General features: G+C 40.3%; 1 protein-coding gene across 1 annotated transcript in view; it reads left to right on the forward strand.

Moving 5' to 3' along the window:
• Positions 1-20,879, forward strand: part of LOC136331998 (zinc finger protein 432-like) — a 102,310-nt gene that overhangs the window by 30,295 nt on the left and 51,136 nt on the right.

Genomic DNA, 20,879 nt, shown 5'->3' on the forward strand with positions numbered 1-20,879 from the left:
ATTCTCATTGCGTAAAATTTGTCTCATTATCCATTAGAGAATTCACACAGGAGACTAATCCTACAAATATAACGAATGTGGCAAACTATCACTGCAATATTAATACACAGTGTTCAAAAAACATACAAGAGAGGCCCTATGAGTGCAGCATTTGTGGGAAAGCTTTTGACTACTCATCTATTTTTGTTAAACATAAGAGAATTCACAGGAAATTGCTTTGTGGTTGTCTGTTGCCAGTTGTATGTCCTCCATACACACAAGTTGTATGGAGGACATACTTGTATGCAATGAAGAATAACAATGCAAAAAGAATAAAAAAGGAATAACAGCAACAAGCATGGTTTTGTTTGTCCTGATCAGTTACCTCATATATTGAAACAATTGACAAAACATTCTGATGCAGTCAGGCTTGACAATATTTTAAAAAACTATCTCTACAATGTGTATACTGAGAGAAATCCTATGAATGTGACAGACTAGGAAACCGTGCAGTGGAATGTAGACTGTCATATGAGATCATCAGAAATCATGAATGGACGTTTGTAATTGTGGAAATGAAGGGTCAGAAAGTAAGACTTCAAGAAATGTCAGTTTACATTAGTGAAATACTTCCATGTGGGACTGAATATGGTGAGGTTTAAAATTACTTCATGTTCCTCATCACTTGACAGGAAATCCATGCAGAAAAAATTCATGAACACATCAATTTTGTTGGTTTTAGCAAAACCTCAGATAACTTGGAGTAGGAAAGAATCCTTGAATAAAGAAGCATTCTGCCACAAATCTAAACAGATAATACACCTTAAAAGCAATTTTGGACAATACACTTTCAGCCATATTTCTCTCTGAAAAATCTTAATGCATTCATTTGAGCCAAACTGATAATATATGCTGCTGACCATGATCCCAAATGCTCCAGCGTCAACCTCTTTTCTCTTTGCCTTGTAATTGAAAGAATAAGTAAACAGTGGGAGTAACTATCAACGTGAGTTAAATTTAATGTGTGCGACAGTGTTCTGTTCCTTTTTTGTTATATAAATAAGCTTTGCTTTTCCTTAATTTCAAGTTTGTTATTTTAGAATATTTGAAATACTTGAAATTTAATATGTTCATTTCAATAATAACAACATGCTTGGATGTGTTGACCTCTATAAGTGGCATTGAGTGTTGTATAAAATCAGTAATTTTAGTCTGACTTTTGACTCACGTGGACCCAAAATGCAGAAGTTGCCAGTTTGAATCCCCGGGATTGCCTTCTCAAGGCACATACGAGAAGCAGCAACTACAAGTTGACGCTTTCTTTTGTTTCTTTGTTGTTTTTTATTTGTTTCTTTGTGGGGGGATTTTGTGAAGTGAGAAGCAGGGACGTGGAGAGACAGACTCCCATGTATGCCCAAATGGAATCCACTTGGCATGCCCACCAAGGGGCAATCCTCTGCGCATCTGCGAAGATGCTCCATTCCAACTGGAGCCATTCTAACGCCTGTGGTGGAGGCATGGAGGCATCCTCAGTGCCCAGGCCATCATTGCTCCAATGGAGCCTTGGCTGAGGGACAGGAAGGGAGAGATTGAATAAAGAGGGGGGGGTGGAGAAGCAGGTGGGCGCTTCTCCTGTGTGCCCTGACTGGAAATTGAACCTGGGACTTCCACACCCCAGACCATCACTCTACCGTTAGCTAGTTGGGCAGGGTGAATTGACGCTTTTTAATTCTTCCCTCTACCCCACGTTCTGTGTTTATTTTTTAAAATCAATAAATAAAACCTATTATGAAATATATCTAAGTAACTTAGGTTTTTTTTTATTTTTTACTTTTAAGCGAGAGAAGGAAATAGACTCCCGCATGCACCCCCACTGGGATCCACCCAGTAAACCCCTCCTGCCATCAGTCAGCCAGCTATTCTCACCACCGGGGACTGACGCTCAAAGCAGTCTCGCCACTGCCAGTGAGAAGGAAAGAGAGTGAATGACCTCTGGTGGTCCAGTGGATAAAGTGTCTATCTGGAATGTTGACGTCCCTGGTTCAAAACCTGGGGCTTACCCAGTCAAGGAACATAAGGGAATTGATGCTTCCTGCTCTTCCCAGTTCTCTCCTTTCCAGAAATGTATAAATAAAACATTTTTTACTTAAGAATTGTAAGACAGAAGGAGCAGAGGAAGGGAAGAGCAGCAGATGGTTATTTCTCACGTATGTTTTGTCCGAAGATTGAATCCAGCCCTTCTGACATCCAGCTGACACTATCTATTTAGCAAACCAACTAGAACATATAACTTCTATTTATTTTTTTATTTTAGAGGAAAAAGGAGAGAGAGCATGCAACAGAAACATCCATCTGTTCCTGTGTGTGCCCTGAGTGGGAACAGAATGAGCAAACTGCCCTCCAGACATTGCTCTAATTAACTGAGCTACCTGGGCAGGGCAGGGCCTAAAACTTTTAATTTCAAAATAAGTTTAGAATTACAAAACAGGAAAGTTTTGAAAGATGTCCTAAATGGTTTTCAGGCAGGTACTTTCCTAAATAAAATCCTTATTAGTCATAGTTCATTATCAAATAGAAGAAAGTGAAATGGTTAAGAAAAGAGTCTGGCCAGGCAGTGGCGCACTGAATAGAGCAGGGGTCCCCAAACATTTTACACGGGGCCAGTTCACTGTCCCTCAGTTGGAGGGCCAGACTATGAAAAAAGACTATGAACAAATCCCTATGCACACTGCACATATCTTATTTTAAAGTAAAAAAACAAAAATGGGAACAAATACAATATTTAAAATAAAGAACAAGTAAATTTAAATAAACAAACTGACCAGTATTTCAATGGGAACTATGGACCTGCTTTTGGCTAATGAGATGGTCAATGTCCGGTTCCATATTTGTCACTGCTAGCTGTAACAAGTGATGCAAATGTGCGGCACTGCCACATACAGTACTCACTGACCAATGAAAGAGGTGCCCCTTCTGGAAGTGCAGCGGGGCCGAATAAATGGCCTCGGTGCCGCATGCGGCCCATGGGCCGCACTTTGGGGACCCCTGGACTAGAGTATCAGACTGGGACCTATAGGACCCAGGTTCAAAACCTGAGGTCACTGACCTGCACCTGCACTAATCCAGCTGGACAGTGGATTCAGCAGCTGGAGCATGGGGTTGCTGGCTTGAGCATGGGAACACAGACATGACCAAATGGTGACTGGATTAAAGACCAAGATGCCTGGCTTGAGCTCAAGGCCACTGTCTTCAGCAAGGGGTCACTCTGCTATAGCCCCTGGTCAAGGCACATATGAGAAAGCAATCTATGAACAAGCAGGTGTCCCCAAACTACGCCCATGGGCCGCATGCAGCCCCCTGAGGCCATTTATCCAGCCCCACCACACTTCCGGAAGGGGCACCTCTTTCATTGGTGGTCAGTGAGAGGAGCACTGTATGTGGCGGCCCTCCAATGGTCTGAGGGACAGTGAACTGGCCCCTGTGTAAAAAAGTTTGGGGATCCCCTCCTCAATACCTCATGCTGCTGTTGTTTTTCAAAAAGTCACTGACCAAGGCCATCGACTAGGATGTGCTAATCTGAGCACACTAGATGCATCAACCCCCCTGTCAGCAGATGCCTGGGGCAGCAGCCCCCAGTGCCTGTAGTTAACACTCTCCAACCCCTGTCAGTTGAAGCTGCTCTATCCACTGCACCATCACTTGGTCAGGCTAAAAAGCCATTCTTACCCTCTTCTCTGCAGAATTTCCTGTGCCATCAGGTCTCTATCTGTGCATGAATATGCTCATAGTCGTCCTATTTAGTCCCTGTGGCTTATTTGTCTATACTACTATTACTGTACTGTTATAATTAAATAACTAAGTCTCATAACTGATAGAGCATATCTTTCCATTTTTTTGTTAAGGCTGTATATAGCTGTTAGTTTAGGATTATAAATGGAATTTCATTGGGTGTATTATATACATTTGGGAAACAGATTTTAAAATGCATGGACTTCTGAGAGTAATTTTCACAAACTATCCATGTATTTAAATTAAGTGTGTTAAAATTTCTCTCAACTTTTTTACAAATAAAAAGTCTTAAATTTTTAACAAATTTGACTGACCAGGTATTGGTGCAGTGGATTGAGCATTGGACTGGGATGTGGAGGACCCATGTTCAAAACCCAGAGGTCACCAGCTTGAGCCCAAGGTCGCTGGCTTAAGCAAGGGGTCACTAGGTTTGCTGTCTAGCCCCCATGGTCAAGACATAAATGATACAGAAATCACAGAACAGCTAAAGAGCCTAAGTGAAGAATTGATGCTTCTCATCTCGCTCCCTTTCTGTCTTTCTGTCCCTGTCCCCTTTTTTGTCTCTATCACTAAAAAGAAAAAAAAATTAAATTTATTTAATGATTTTAAACAAAGAGGATGGGAGCAAAAGACAGGAAAAATATTGTTTTGTTTTTCCAATTATTAATGCATTCATCATAGATTCTTAAATGTGCCCTGACTGGGGATGAAATCTGCATCGTTGACATTTCTGGGTGACACTAACCAGCTATCTTGAGTTACCCGGCCAAGGCTCAACATTTTTGCTCAATATGGAATATTCCTTTTGGTGTTTAAAATGGTAGTTTACATATCCTGTTTTGTTTCTTGATGGCCTGTGTGTCTGTCAGTTACTAGGGGAGGTATGCTGCAGTGTTGTAATATTAGTCTGGGTCTGTTTATTTCTTCTTGTTTTGTGGTGCAGTTTCATGATACATTGCAAGGCTATGTTGTTAGGTGCAAAGAATGGCAGGCTTTTAATAATTTCTTTCTTTCAAGATTTTGTAGATTGATTTTAAAGAGAGGAAAGAGAGAGAGAGAGAGAGTGTGTGATGGTGAAGAGAGGGAAGCATCAAACTTATAGTAGTTGCTTCTCAGTTGTGCCTTGACCAGGAAAGTTCAGGGTTTCAAGCCAGTAACTTCAGCATTCCGGGATAAAACCTGATCCATTGCAACGCATGGGTCAGGCAGGAAAGGAATTTCAGACTTTTACAAGGTGGTGAATTGAAACTGATACTACTGAGCATTGTTTTTCTTTCCCAGCAGTAACTTTAGGATATTCAGGTTTGTTTTGTGTAGAGTTTCGTTACAACAGATTACTTGTGTTGAGACTTTTTTTTGCTGTATCCTTTTCTTTCTTTTCTTATTTTTTCTGGAGATTGAGAAAAATGAACAGATAAAGACTGACTAGAAGGGAGAGAGATGAGAACTATCAACACGTAGTTTCTGCACCTTAATTGTTTATTGATTGCTTTCTCATACATGCTTTGAGGGTGGGGTTTCCACAACGGAGCCAGTGACCTTTTGATCAGGCTGGTAACCTTGGGCTTCAAGCCAGTGACCATAAGGTCATGTCTGTGAGCCCATGTGCAAGCTGGTGAGCCCATGCCTAAGCTCAGTGAATTCATTATCAAGCCTGATGAGCCCACATGCAAGACAGTGACCTTAGAGTTTTGTACCTTGGTCTTCAGCATCACAGGCAACACTCTGTCCACTGCGCCACCACCTGGTCAGCCATGATATATCTTTTTCTAACCTTTTATTTCAAACTTTCCATATCATTATGTTACCTACATGTCACCTATTATAGGATGTTGTTTGATTTAAAATTTTATTTGAATGTCACAGTTTTGTAAAGTTTGTATGTAATGTAATGAGCAGGAATGCTTATTTTGTTTATACTTAATATAATTTTTCATCTCTTTTAAAAGTAATCTTAAGTGCATTGTAGTTGCTTATATTGCTTTTTTTTCTATATTCTTTTTCTCTTCTATTTTTGGTCTTATTTTAAATAATTTTATAAATTGTACTGATTGGTCTTTTTTGTGTGTGTGCCAGAGACAGGCAGAGTCAGAGAGAGAGACAGATAGGGACAGACAGACAGGAAGGGAGAGAGATGAGAAACATCAGTTCTTTGTTGTGGTTCCTTAGTTGTTCATTGATTGCTTTCTCATATGTGCCTTGACCAGGGGGCTACAGCAGACTGAGTGACCCCTTGCTTGAACCAGTGACCTTGGGCTCTAGCTGGTGAGCCTTGCTCAAACCAAATGAGCTTGCGCTCAAGCTGGCAACCTTGGGGTCTTGAACCTGGGTCCTCCACATCCCAGTCTGACGCTCTATCCACTGCACCACCGCCTGGTCAGTCTTGATTGATTATTTAAAGAGAAAGATGAGAAAAGAATAATTTGTTGATTCACTTATTTATGCATTCCTTAGTTGCTTCTCACCTGTGCCCTGACTGGTGATCGAACCTGTAACCTTAACATATGGGGCAGACACTCTTAATCAACTGAGCTACTGAACCAGAATGCAGATGATGCTTTAAAATGATAGTTTCCAGCCTGACCAGGCGGTGGCGCAGTGGATAGAGCGTCGGACTGGGATGCGGAAGTACCCAGGTTCGAGACTCCGAGGTCGCGCGCGGGCTCATCTGGCTTGAGCAAAGAGCTCGCCAGCTTGGACCCAAGGTCGCTGGCTCCAGCAAGGGGTTACTCGGTCTGCTGAAGGCCCACGGTCAAGGCACATGTGAGAAAGCAATCAATGAACAACTAAGAAGTCGCAACGCGAGAAACTGATGATTGATGCTTCTCATCTCTCTCTGTTCCTGTCTGTCCCTGTCTATCTCTGCCTCTGTAAAAAAAAAAAAAAAAAAGATAGTTTCCACATCTGTAATGATAGAAATTGAGATTGCAGTTAGTTTTCATCCTGACAGTAGAGATTATGTATAGCATGGAAATTTATTAAATCTTTGTGATAAATGGTATCTCTACACTCTTCTACGACAATATAGAAATCTCAAGGCACTTCAACTACATTTACCACATTCTAATTTATTTATGTTGTTGTATAGTTCTGTTTTTTATGTGTGTTTTGAACCTTAGATAATATAATTATTGCTATGAGACAGTCCTACTCTGGTGCGGTGTAGTGGAATAACCCATTGCATGGCCTTGGGTGGGAACACAGCCAACAAGAAAAGAATGTTTTGCCAAGAAAATTGTCTTGTGACTTGAAGGCGGGTCACTGAAACAGGTCTATGTGACTGAAGGCAGTTGCTGGGCTTTTTTCTCAATAAAACATTCTCATAAGATTTCTGTACCTTCCAAGGTTATCCCTTGAGATAAAGAGAGGAATGTTGTAGAAACCATAGAAGCAATAGCAATTAATGCCTTTTGATGTTATGTTGTTATTAAGCTATCATGCAGGTGTATTCCATGTATCTTTAAGTAAAAGTTACGCTTGATGTTATGCCAATTTCTCAGTAAACAAGCTTTTTGAAGTCTTATGAATAAAAATAGGACACAGCGCGAACTCGGGGCCATTTGCCGGAGCAAGCGGTGGTCCTTTGCTAGTCTATGATGATTTCGTCTGCTGATCTCTCTCTCTGTGCCCCCGACTCACAACAACAGTGCGGTGACACCTTTGATGGGAGTATCCATCTAATATGTCAAGGTTGCTGGTTTGATCCTTGCTCAGGGCACAATTGGAGTCAACTAATGAGTGCGTAAATGGGTTGAACAATAAATCCATGGTCCTCTTTCTCTCCCCTATGGTATCTCTCTCTTTCTCTGTTTCCCTCTCTCTCTCTTTCTGTCTGATTCTCTCCATTGCTTGCTTATTCTCAAATCAATAAATTGATGCCGGACCAAGGCTCTACCGCTGAGCAAAACAGCCAGGGCTCTAGGGCCATGATTTCTATATAACATTTACATACTAATTCTACTACTTACTGACATTTAGTAAGTTTACAGTTGTAACATCACTAAAATTCAGTTTTTAGAAATTCTATTACCTCATACAAAAAGGAACTGGATGGTTGTATTATTATTGTTATGGTTTGTAAATCATTTGTAAATTGTAAGTACAATTCTTTACCAGATACATAATGTGAAAATATTTTCTTACAATCTCTGGCTCTAGTCTACACTATCTTAAATGTTTGTGCTTTTTTATCCCTTTCTTTCTGTCTGTCCCTGTCTGTCTGCCTTTCTGTTTGTCTCTCTTTTGCTAAAAAAAAAAAAAAAGAAATAAATTTAGTTTCATGGGTGCATGTACTTCTTTCTAGCTATATAAGTGAAGATGTGCTTAATGGGTACATTTTCTCTTTCAAATAAGTAATTCCTGAATGTATCCTTAGTTATCTTTCTTACTTTGTAGTTTACACTTTTTCTTATCTCACACATTGGCTTCCTCTCCAGTACAAAATAAAAAAGTGTGATTTTAGTGGACATTTGTATCCCTCGTGTAGCCTTGTCAATTATTCACCTGTCAGTATCTGCAGGTGACAGTTTTTATGAGGTTAAGATCATAAAATATGATTCATCTAGAATTAACAATTTTATTTCATAAAAATATTTATTGTATGTTTTATTTTTTTAAAGCTTAGAGAGAAACAGGAAGGAGAGAGACAGAAATAATGGACCTGTTTCTGTATGTGCCCTGTCCGGCATCAAACTGGCAACCATTGTGTACCAGAATGATGCTCTACCCAACCAACCTATCCCGGCCAGTGCTGCAGTATTCTTTAAGACAAAAATAGTCTATTTAATGTGGTTTATATCTGCCATTAATTCTTTTTCTTCTGTCACAGAGTAAAGATGTTTTTGTCTCCCACCCCTCTCGCTTCTTTTTTACTTGCTGAAATCAATGAATAAGAATTTTAAAAAGTTTTCACTTGATATTCCTTTTTTTAATAAAAACCATCTTAAATATTTTAATTTTATTTATTAAATTTGAGAAGAAAGCACTGAGAGATAAGAAGAGAGAAACATACATCATTTTGTTGTTCCACTTATTTATGTGTTGTTTGCTTGTACGTGCTCTGACCAGGAGTGAAACCCGCAACCATGGCTTCTCTGCATGGTGCTCTAACCAACTTAGCTAACCTGCTATGGTTTGGATGAGTTTTTAAAAATTTCTTCCATTGATTAAAGAGAGAGAGGAAGAGAAAGAGTGAAGGAGGGAGAGAAGTATCTTGTCCTTGTTCCACTTAGTCTTTCCACTTCAGTTGTGCACTCATTCGATGCTTGTCCTCCCGGTATAGCAAGGTTGTGGGTTTGATCCTCACTCAGGGCTCATACTGGAGTCAACTAATGAATGCATAAATGGGTGTGACATCAAATCTATGGTTCTTGCCTCCAATCGTTCTGTCTCTTTCACCAATGAATCAATAAAAAATTTTTGGACATGGCTGGTTAGCTCAATCAGTTAAGAGTTTTTCTTATGAAATGACAAGGTTGCCAATTCAATCCTTGGCTAGGTTACACACAGGAAGCAATCAGTGAATGCATGGCTGATTAAAAATGTGAATATTTTTCTTCCACCCTCTTTTGTTCTCCCTTCCTCTCTTTCTCTAAAACAAAAAGAAAGAAACCCTGGCCAAATAGCTCGATTGTTTGAAGCATGATTTTGGGGCACAGATGTTGCCGGTTTGATTCCCCAGTCAGGGCACATCCAGGAGAAGCTCTATGTTCTTCTCTCCTTCCTTTTGGCTCTCTTAAAAAATTAATAATAGGAGATGACGTCAGAGTAATGGCGGAGTAGGAAGCGATACCGATAAATCTCCCCCAAAACTCAACAAGATCTTCAACCAGAAACAGAAAAACCTATACTTGGAGCTTCCAGATTCTTCGCAATACACCCAAAGGTATGATTGAGTGAAAAATTGGCTAAATATATAACCAAACCCCGAAGGAAATAGGGAGTAAGAAATGCTCCACCTTCCTCACTAACCTAAACAGGGCGGCTTTCTCTGGTAACTGTGAATATAGAAACTGAGGCGGGCAAAGGGGGTGAATAGATCCAGGCCGCCGCAGCAAAAACGGCCGAACCAGGCTGTGGCTCAGAGATCCAAGCCGAGGAAAATCTGATCCTGTGGCAACCCGGGCAATACAAGCTAACACTCGCGCCAAACCCAAACAAAGAAAGACAAGCGGAGCGGCCATTTTACCCGGTCTCCTGGTCGGTGCGCAGTTAGTGGAAGAGAGATTTCTTCCTAAGCCGCGGAAGTGGGTGCCCGTGTTGCCCCACGGAGAGGCAGGGTCAGAGGCCTTTCTGTGGGCTGAGGGCAGAGTCTCTGGGCAGCCCCAGCGCCCTGGGAAAGCCACGCACGGGAGGGAGTGAGAACTAATCCCAACGGTGGAGATTTTCCGTGCTGGAGGCTGTTTCACTCAGAGGGAAACGCGGCTGGCCTCATATCCTGGTTTGCGCGCGCAGATAAGGAGTGAGCGATTCCTCCGAGTGCCTCGGCAGTGCGCGCCCGTGTTATCGCAGAGAGGGGCAGAGTCAGGGGCCTTTGTGTGGGCCAAAGCGGAATCTCGGGCCGCCCCAGCGCCTTGCAAAAGCCGCACACGGGGACGGAGCGAGACTCAATTCCAACGCCGCAACTTTTCCCTGCGGTTGGGGGTTTCACTCAGAGCGTGAGACTGCTGGCCGGATATCCTGGTTGCAGACAGTGAGTGAGAGTTTCCTCCAAGCGCCCCCCAGAAGTGGGCGCCCGCTTGTGTTACCGGATAGAGTGGCAGAGCCAGAGGTCTTCGAGTGGGCGGAAAGCCCGCCTGATTATGCTAGCAGCTCTGACTGACTGAGCCTTACCCAGAGCCCTGTGCTGAGTGGAAATAGAGTGGGGAGTTGCCAGCAATTTGAGCCTCTTACTATCCAGGCAGAGGCAGCAGCAACCCCATACCTGGACTATCAGGCTACTAATTGAGGAAGGAAAGACTAGGAGAAAGGCTCCAGGAACACGGACTCTCTCACTGTCGGAGCCTATAAATGCTAATGAGCCTCGACTCCCAACGAGAATAAAGCACAATACATGACATTGCCATAGAGACTTATCAACTGCAAACCTCTACCTGAGCGTGCCAAAGGGGCAGAACCCGGGGTACAGAGTCACCGACCAGGAAGAGGGAGAGAAAAGAAAAAGCAAGAAGATAACCTCTCAAAATCAAGAATAATCTGCAGACTTTATAACCTATCCCATTTTATTATATTTGTTCGTTTGTTTCTCTTATCTTCATTCTTGAGACCTTTTTTTCCTCCTCCAATTTGGCCGATTAACTCTCTACCGGTCTTACTCTCTCCTCTCCTTGAACTACACTACCCATAAGTGTTACATCTCCCATTATCATTTCTCTTCTCTTCCTTTCTCTCTATGAGGGTTGCACTCCAAAACCCTTAACTCTCTCTCTCTCTCTCCTTTCTTTTTTCTTCTTTTAGTGGTTCCCTCTTTTTTTCTCTCTCTCTCTTTCTTTTCTCCCTCTATATTAGTTTCTTCCTTTCTCCTTTACATCTCCTCTCATTCAAACCTCAATAACAAACAAATTATCTTATCTGGGACTCAAACCTATGTTTGTGGCATTTTGGGGGGTTTTTACTTCACCTTTTTAACTCACTAGCAGTGCTCCCATCCCTGGCTCTCCATATTATCTAGTTCTTGTTCCACTAAATACAATAGTAAGTTTTTAATTTGTCCCCCCATTTTTCCATTTTCCTCTTATTCCTCTCATCATAACTCTTAGAAAACCAACACCTAAAAGCAAATCATTTTATTCTTGACCCAAATTTTTTTCTTATTTGCTTTTTGTGGGTCCATATGCTCTTTTTTTTTTCTTTTTTCTTTTTTTTTTTTCTTTCTCTCTTTTTTGCCCCTTTATTACTTTTCCCCAATTCAGGCCCTCCATCACAGGCATTGTTTGTTATAACTCACAGTCCACCACAAGATTTTCTCAAGAAAGAGGGGAGAGGAGAGGAGAGGAAAAAAAGAGGGGGGGAATAATTTCCTTTTTTAAAAAATTTTTATTTTATTTTATTTTTCTTTATTTCATTATTAATTTTTTTAAAAAAAACAACTCTTTTCGATTTGTTATTTTTTTATTTTTTTAACTTTTTATTCTTTATTAAATCTCATTAATACTATCAACAAAACCACCCTCAGATGCCATTAAGAAAGAGAAAATCGAATATCATGGATACAAAAGAAAGAGAGGTAACACAGCTAGATGAGGAAAAATCTATGGAGAAAAAATTTAATATATTGGAAACCTTGGAGCTAAATGACAGAGAATTCAAGATAGAAATCCTAAAAATCCTCCGAGATATACAAGAAAACACAGAAAGGCAATATAGAGAGATCAGAAAACAACTCCATGAACACAAAGAATATATGTCCAAGGAAATTGAAACTATAAAAACAAATCAAACAGAAATGAAAAACTCAATTCACGAGCTGAAAAACGAAGTAACAAGCTTAGCTAATAGAACAGGTCAGATAGAAGAGAGGATTAGTGAAATAGAAGACAAGCAACTTGAGGCACAACAGAGAGAAGAAGAAAGAGACTCAAAAATTAAAAAAAATGAGATAGCCCTACAAGAATTATCTGACTCCATCAAAAAGAATAACATAAGAATAATAGGTATATCAGAGGGAGAAGAGAGAGAAAATGGAATGGAGAACATACTTAAACAAATAATTGATGAGAACTTCCCAAGCCTGTGGAAAGAACTAAAGCCTCAAGTTCAAGAAGCAAACAGAACTCCAAGTTTTCTTAACCCCAACAAACCTACTCCAAGGCATATCATAATGAAATTGACACAAACCAACAGCAAAGAAAAAATTCTCAAGGCAGCCAGGGAAAAGAAGAATACAACATATAAAGGAAGGCCCATTAGATTATCATCAGATTTCTCAGCAGAAACTCTACAAGCTAGAAGAGAGTGGACCCCAATATTTAAAGTCCTGAAAGAGAGGAACTTTCAGCCACGAATACTATACCCATCAAAGCTATCCTTCAAATACGAAGGAGAAATAAAAACATTCACAGATACAGAAAAGATGAGGGAATTTATCATCAGAAAACCCCCACTCCAGGAATTACTAAAGGGGGTTCTCCAATCAGATACAAAGAACAAAAAAAAAACAGAGCCACAAGTAAAAGCTCCAAGAAGAACACAATAAAACCAAATTTAAACTGTGACAACAACAAAAAGAAAGAGGGGGAGAAGACGGAGATTAACAGTAGCAAAGGACGATGGAGTGCAAAAGTACTCACAAAATAGTTCGCTACAATGAACAGGGTAGGGACCCTTTTCATTACTCAAAGGTAACCACCATTGAAAAAACCACCACAGAAGCACATGAGATAAAAAAGATAGCAACAGAGGAAAGATGTATGGAATACAACCAAATAAAAACAAAAGATAGAAAAACGAAAGAGAAGGATCAAACAAGACACAAAACTAACAGAAAGCAAGATATAAAATGGCAATAGGGAACTCACAAGTATCAATAATTACACTAAATGTAAATGGATTAAACTCGCCAATAAAAAGGCACAGAGTAGCAGAATGGATTAAAAAAGAAAATCCAACTGTATGCTGCCTACAGGAAACTCATCTAAGTAACAAGGATAAAAACAAATTCAAAGTGAAAGGCTGGAAAACAATACTCCAAGCAAATAACATCCAAAAAAAAGCAGGTGTAGCAATACTCATATCGGATAATGCTGACTACAAGACAGGAAAAGTACTTAGAGACAAAAATGGCCATTTCATAATGGCTAAGGGGACACTGAATCAAGAAGACATAACAATTCTTAATATATATGCACCAAACCAAGGAGCACCAAAATATATAAGACAGCTACTTATTGATCTTAAAACAAAAACTGACAAAAATACAATCATACTTGGAGACCTCAATACACCGCTGACGGCTCTAGATCGGTCATCCAAACAGAGAATCAACAAAGACATAGTGGCCTTAAACAAAACACTAGAGCACCTGGATATGATAGACATCTACAGGACATTTCATCCCAAAGTGACTGAGTATACATTTTTCTCCAGTGTACATGGATCATTCTCAAGAATTGACCATATGTTGGGCCACAAAAACAATATCAGCAAATTCAGAAAAATTGAAGTTGTACCAAGCATATTTTCTGATCATAAAGCCTTGAAACTAGAATTCAACTGCAAAAAAGAGGAAAAAAATCCCACAAAAATGTGGAAACTAAACAACATACTTTTAAAAAATGAATGGGTCAAAGAAGAAATAAGTGCAGAGATCAAAAGATATATACAGACTAATGAAAATGACAATACGACATATCAGAATCTATGGGATGCAGCAAAAGCAGTGATAAGAGGGAAGTTCATATCGCTTCAGGCATATATGAACAAACAAGAGAGAGCCCAAGTGAACCACTTAACTTCCCACCTGAAGGAACTAGAAAAAGAAGAACAAAGACAACCCAAAACCAGCCGAAGAAAGGAGATAATAAAAATCAGAGCAGAAATAAATGAATTAGAGAACAGAAAAACTATAGAAAAAATTAATAGAACAAGGAGCTGGTTCTTTGAAAAGATCAACAAAATTGACAAACCCTTGGCAAGACTTACCAAGGAAAAAAGAGAAATTACTCATATAAACAAAATACAAAATGAAAGAGGAGAAATCACCACGGACACCGTAGATATACAAAGAATTATTGTAGAATACTATGAAAAACTTTATGCCACTAAATTCAACAACCTAGAAGAAATGGATAAATTCCTAGAAAAATACAACCTTCCTAGACTGAGTCAAGAAGAAGCAGAAAGCCTAAACAGACCTATCAGTAGAGAAGAAATAGAAAAAACCATTAAAAACCTCCCCAAAAATAAAAGTCCAGGCCCTGACGGCTATACCAGCGAATTTTATCAAACATTCAAAGAAGACTTGGTTCCTATTCTACTCAAAGTCTTCCAAAAAATTGAAGAAGAAGCAATACTTCCAAACACATTTTATGAGGCCAACATAACCCTCATACCAAAACCAGGCAAGGATGGCACAAAAAAAGAAAACTACAGACCAATATCTCTAATGAATACAGATGCTAAAATACTAAACAAAATACTAGCAAATCGAATACAACAACATATTAAAAAAATAATACATCATGATCAAGTGGGATTCATCCCAGAATCTCAAGGATGGTTCAACATACGTAAAACGGTTAATGTAATACACCATATCAACAAAACAAAGAACAAAAACCACATGATCTTATCAATAGACGCAGAAAAGGCTTTCGATAAAATACAACACAATTTTATGTTTAAGACTCTCAACAAAATGGGTATAGAAGGAAAATATCTCAACATGATAAAGGCCATATATGATAAACCATCAGCTAACATCATATTAAATGGCACTAAACTGAAGGCTTTCCCCCTTAAATCAGGAACAAGACAGGGTTGTCCACTCTCTCCACTCTTATTTAATGTGGTACTAGAGGTTCTAGCCAGAGCAATCAGACAAGACAAAGAAATAAAAGGCATCCATATCGGAAAAGAAGAAGTAAAGGTATCACTTTTTGCAGATGATATGATCCTATACATCGAAAACCCCAAAGAATCCACAAAAAGACTACTAGAAACAATAAGCCAATACAGTAAGGTCGCAGGATACAAAATTAACATACAGAAGTCAATAGCCTTTCTATATGCCAACAATGAAACAACTGAGAAGGAACTCAAAAGAATAATCCCCTTCACGATTGCAACAAAAAAAATAAAATACTTAGGAATAAACATAACAAAGAATGTAAAGGACTTATATAATGAAAACTATAAACCATTGTTAAGGGAAATCGAAAAAGATATAATGAGATGGAAGAATATACCTTGTTCTTGGCTAGGAAGAATAAATATAATCAAGATGGCTATATTACCCAAAGCAATATACAAATTTAATGCAATTCCCATCAAAATTCCAATGACATTTTTTAAAGAAATAGAGCAAAAAATCATCAGATTTATATGGAACTATAAAAAACCCCGAATAGCCAAAGCAATCCTAAAGAAAAAGAATGAAGCTGGGGGCATAACAATACCTGACTTCAAACTCTATTATAGGGCCACGACAATCAAAACAGCATGGTATTGGCAGAAAAATAGACACTCAGACCAATGGAACAGAATAGAAAGTCCAGAAATAAAACCACATATATATAGTCAAATAATTTTTGATAAAGGGGCCAACAACACACAATGGAGAAAAGAAAGCCTCTTCAATAAATGGTGCTGGGAAAACTGGAAAGCCACATGCAAAAGAATGAAACTGGACTACAGTCTCTCTCCCTGTACAAAAATTAACTCAAAATGGATCAAAGATCTAAACATAAGACCTGAAACAATTAAGTACATAGAAGAAGACATAGGTACTCAACTCATGGACCTGGGTTTTAAAGAGCATTTTATGAATTTGACTCCAATGGCAAGAGAAGTGAAGGCAAAAATTAATGAATGGGACTACATCAGACTAAGAAGTTTTTGCTCAGCAAGAGAAACTGATAACAAAATAAACAGAAAGCCAACTAAATGGGAAATGATATTTTCAAACAACAGCTCAGATAAGGGCCTAATATCCAAAATATACAAAGAACTCATAAAACTCAACAACAAACAAACAAACAATCCAATAAAAAAATGGGAAGAGGATATGAATAGACACTTCTCCCAGGAAGAAATACAAATGGCCAACAGATATATGAAAAGATGCTCATCTTCTTTAGCTATTAGAGAAATGCAAATCAAAACGGCAATGAGATACCACCTCACACCTGTTCGATTAGCTGTTATTAGCAAGTCAGGTAATAGCAAATGTTGGAGAGGTTGTGGAGAAAAAGGAACCCTCATACACTGTTGGTGGGAATGTAAAGTAGTACAACCATTATGGAAGAAAGTATGGTGGTTCCTCAAAAAACTGAAAATAGAACTACCTTATGACCCAGCAATCCCTCTACTGGGTATATATCCCCAAAACTCAGAAACATTGATACGTAAAGACACATGCAGCCCCATGTTTATTGCAGCATTGTTCACAGTGGCCAGGACATGGAAACAACCAAAAAGCCCATCAATAGATGACTGGATAAAGAAGATGTGGCACATATACACTATGGAATACTACTCAGCCATAAGAAATGATGACATCGGAACATTTACAGCAAAATGGTGGGATCTTGATAACATGATACGAAGCGAAATAAGTAAATCAGAAAAAAACAGGAACTGTATTATTCCATACGTAGGTGGGACATAATAGTGAAACTAAGAGACATTGATAAGAGTGTGGTGGTTACGGGGGGGAGGGGGGAATGGGAGAGGGATAGGGGGTGGGAGGGGCACAAAGAAAACAAGATAGAAGGTGACAGAGGACAATCTGACTTTGGGTGGTGGGTATGCAACATAATTGAAAGACAAGATAACCTGGACTTGTTATCTTTGAATATATGTATCCTGATTTATTGATGTCACCCCATTTAAAAAATAAAATTATAAAATAAAAAAAATTAAAAAAAAAATAAAATAAAAAATAAAAATTGTTTAACTATAAAAAAAAAAAAATTAATAATAAAAAATAAAAAGACAATGGTGGTGATGCACCCAGTGCATTGTTTTCTCCCTGAATTGGGTGCAGTCATGGGGTTGCAGAATCATTTGAGGAAAAATCCAGCACACACGGTTTAAGGAAAACAGTGCCCCGATCCCCTCCTTCCATGTGGTCAGCTTTGTGTGAGTGATTTTCCTGAGTCTCCCCGGCCCCTGAGGATGGTGCAGGGCTGGCTGTCATTGCCCGGGGCTCCTTTGACAGTCACCCCACTTAAACTCCACAGGATAAGGGGGTCCTCCACCACAGTTGGAAGCTGAGGCTTTATTGGCCAGAAGGGTACACTTCAGGGACATGATGTAAAGGGACACTAGTGATACTGTGGTCACTGTGTGAGGGTGAGTGCATCTGGGCCCAGAGGAAATGTACCAGTCACTGAATTTTGTCCTAATCCACAGGTCCTGACTGCCCGGAGCAGTAGAATCACGAGGAGCGGGAAGACGTAGAATTGGGTGTCAGCAATTTTCACAATACACCCAACTGAAGACAAGTTTCTGAGCTGAAATTTAGAGCAGAATTCCAACACGTCAACACACCAAGACACACCTCTCTATTTCCAGCTTTTTTCCAACAAGAGAAAAAAATAATCCTGGCTCAGGTGACATTGTGCTTTTTTTTTTTTTCTTTTGAGAGAGAGAAGGGGGGAGGGGGCAAGTCAGACAGGAAGGGAGAGAATTGAGAAGCATCTGCTTGTAGTTGAGACACTTTAGTTATTCATTGATTACTTCTCTTACTTACATTGACCACAAGGTGGGGCTTAAGCTGAGCCAATTATTTTCTGCTCAAGTCGGTGATCTTGGTCTCAAGTCAGGGACCTTGAGCTTTAAATCAGCAACCTTTACGCTCAAGTCAACAATCCTGAGATCATTTCGATAATCTTAGTCACAGGCCAGAGAGCCCACACCAAAGCTGGCAAGCAAGGGTGCTCAAACCAGAGGCCAGAGTTTTGAACCGTGGTCCTCAGATCCCAAGTGGACATTTTCTCTCCTCCGCCACTGGGTAGACATTTGAGTTTGTTTAATCTTTCCTTTTCTTTATCATGGATTTTTAGAGGAGTGTAAAAAACTTCCTCAGTTACTCTGAGAAGTACTGAAATATATCAGCAGAATTTCTCCTTCACATCACACAGTCTTATAATCAGATGAATGCATGGATTACTGAATGCATAATTGTATTTCTTTTCCATCATCAGAAGCACATCATAGCATTAAACAGAATGGTGTTTTTACAGGAATGCCTGACATTTCAGGATGTGGACGTGGACTTCACCCGGGAAGAGTGGCAGCTCCTGGACCCCGATCAGAAGGACCTGTTCCAGGATGTGATGTTGGAGATCTACAGCCACCTGGTGTCAGTGGGTGAGGACAGCTCCCTTGTGTCGCTTAGAACAGTGGTCCCCAACCTTTTTTGGGCCACGGACCGGTTTAATGTCTGAAAATATTTTCACAGACCGGCCTTTAGGGTGGGATGGATAAATATATCACGTGACTGAGACAAGCGTCAAGAGTGAGTCTTAGACGGATGTAACAGAGGGAATCTGGTCATTTTTAAAAAATAAAACATCGTTCAGACTTAAATATAAATAAAACAGAAATAATGTAAGTTATTTATTCTTTCTCTGCGGACTGGTACCAAATGGCCCATGGACCAGTACCGGTCCGTGGCCCCGGGGGTTGGGGTCCACTGACTTAGAAGGTGTTCCCCCAGTGGCTTATTCCTTCAGATGCTTAACTCTCCTGAATAAATACAGTTCTCTGAAAGGTAGAACCTCAGATCCTTCTGTGACCTCAGAGTAGAAGGTATAACATGTTGTGACCTGCGACAAAAGAGTTTGTGTTACAGATGTGAAGCATGTTCACTTTTTTTTTTTTTTTTTTTTTTACAGAGAGGGATAGATGGGGACAGAGAGAGATGAGATGCATCACTAGTTTTTCGTTGCGACACCTTAGTTGTTCATTGATTGCTTTCTCATATGTGCCTTGACCGCCAGGCCTTCAGCAGACTGAGTAACCCCTTGCCAGTGACCCTGGGTCCAAGCTGGTGAGCTTTGCTCAAACCAGATGAGCCTGCACTCCAACTGGTGACCTCGGGGTTTCGAACCTGGGTCTTCCTCATCCCAGTCGCCACCTTCCCTTCGCCACCGCCTGTTCAGACCGTGTTCATTTTTTTTTTTTTTTCTGAAGCTGGAAACGGGGATAGACAGTCAGACAGACTCCTGCATGCGCCCGACCGGGATCCACCCGGCTTGCCCACTAGGGGGCGACGCTCTGCCCACCAGGGGGCGTCACTCTGTCGCAACCAGAGCCACTCTAGCGCCTGGGGCAGAGGCCAAGGAGCCATCCCCAGTGCCGGGGCCATCTTTGCTCCAATGGAGCTGTGGAAGGGGAAGAGAGAGAGAGAGCGGAAGGAGAGGGGGAGGGGTGGAGAAGCAGATGGGCGCTTCTCCTGTGTCGGGAATCGAACCTGGGACTTCTGCATGCCAGGCCGACGCTCTACCACTGAGCCAACCGGCCAGGGCCCCGTGTTCATTTTTTAAAATGTAGTATTCTTTCTCTTGACCAATACCAGCCCAGTTCAGTAAGTTTAACTCTTCTGTCATTTTTCCCTCTGAGCAGGGCATCAATCCAGCAAACCAGATGCGCTTTCCAAGTTGGAGCGAGGGGAGGAACTGTGGACAGTAGGGGATGGACCCCAGCATCTAGTCTGTCCAGGTGAGTGGGTGAGTGAGAACCAGCAAGATGGGGGACAGGGAGTCAGAGAAGGTGTCAGAGCTATTGCAATGAATAAGGAAGCCAAACCACCCCTATATATATGAGAGCCTTTTTTATTTGTAGAAATTCAGAGAAAAAGATGCTTTTTTTTCTTGTCCGAGCAATGATCCCTGTTCATTTTTTCTACATATTGTTGTGTTTGTGTAGTTTTCCTCGTCCTGGTATTTGAAGGTCATTCTGTCCTTTGTCCATGGCCACAGTGTCTCTTCCTGTGTTAGCCCTTTTATTATGAAACTCCATTTTTATTGCCTCTCTGGAAAGACAGTACTTTGAATTCATCACGGTTTTCTAACTACTGGGCCCTCCTGCCCTGTCTTTCCTGACCATTTCTTTTCATAACTTCAGCCCCACCTTGGATGCTGTGTCCCCGTGACAGCCTGCTTTCCTTGCTGCATTTATGTCGTTCTTTGTCCACATCCTTCAAAGGAGTTTTATACTCAGTTCTTATTAGGCTTGAATATTTACTCAATTCTTATGAGTGAATTCTTTTATTTTCTGTGAGATTAGTCCCAAATTAACATCTTCTTCATACTTTCTAATTTTTATTTCCTTCCTGTGCAGTGTACTCATTGTCATGGTCGCTGGCCTCTGACTTCTTATTTTCTGTGTGAGAGTGAGAATCACCTTAGCTCCATTCTTTTTTTATATTCAGTTTCTTTTTCTGCACT

Source organism: Saccopteryx bilineata, chromosome 3 (genome assembly GCF_036850765.1).
Source record: "Saccopteryx bilineata isolate mSacBil1 chromosome 3, mSacBil1_pri_phased_curated, whole genome shotgun sequence".
In the NCBI taxonomy this organism is placed as follows: domain Eukaryota; kingdom Metazoa; phylum Chordata; class Mammalia; order Chiroptera; family Emballonuridae; genus Saccopteryx; species Saccopteryx bilineata.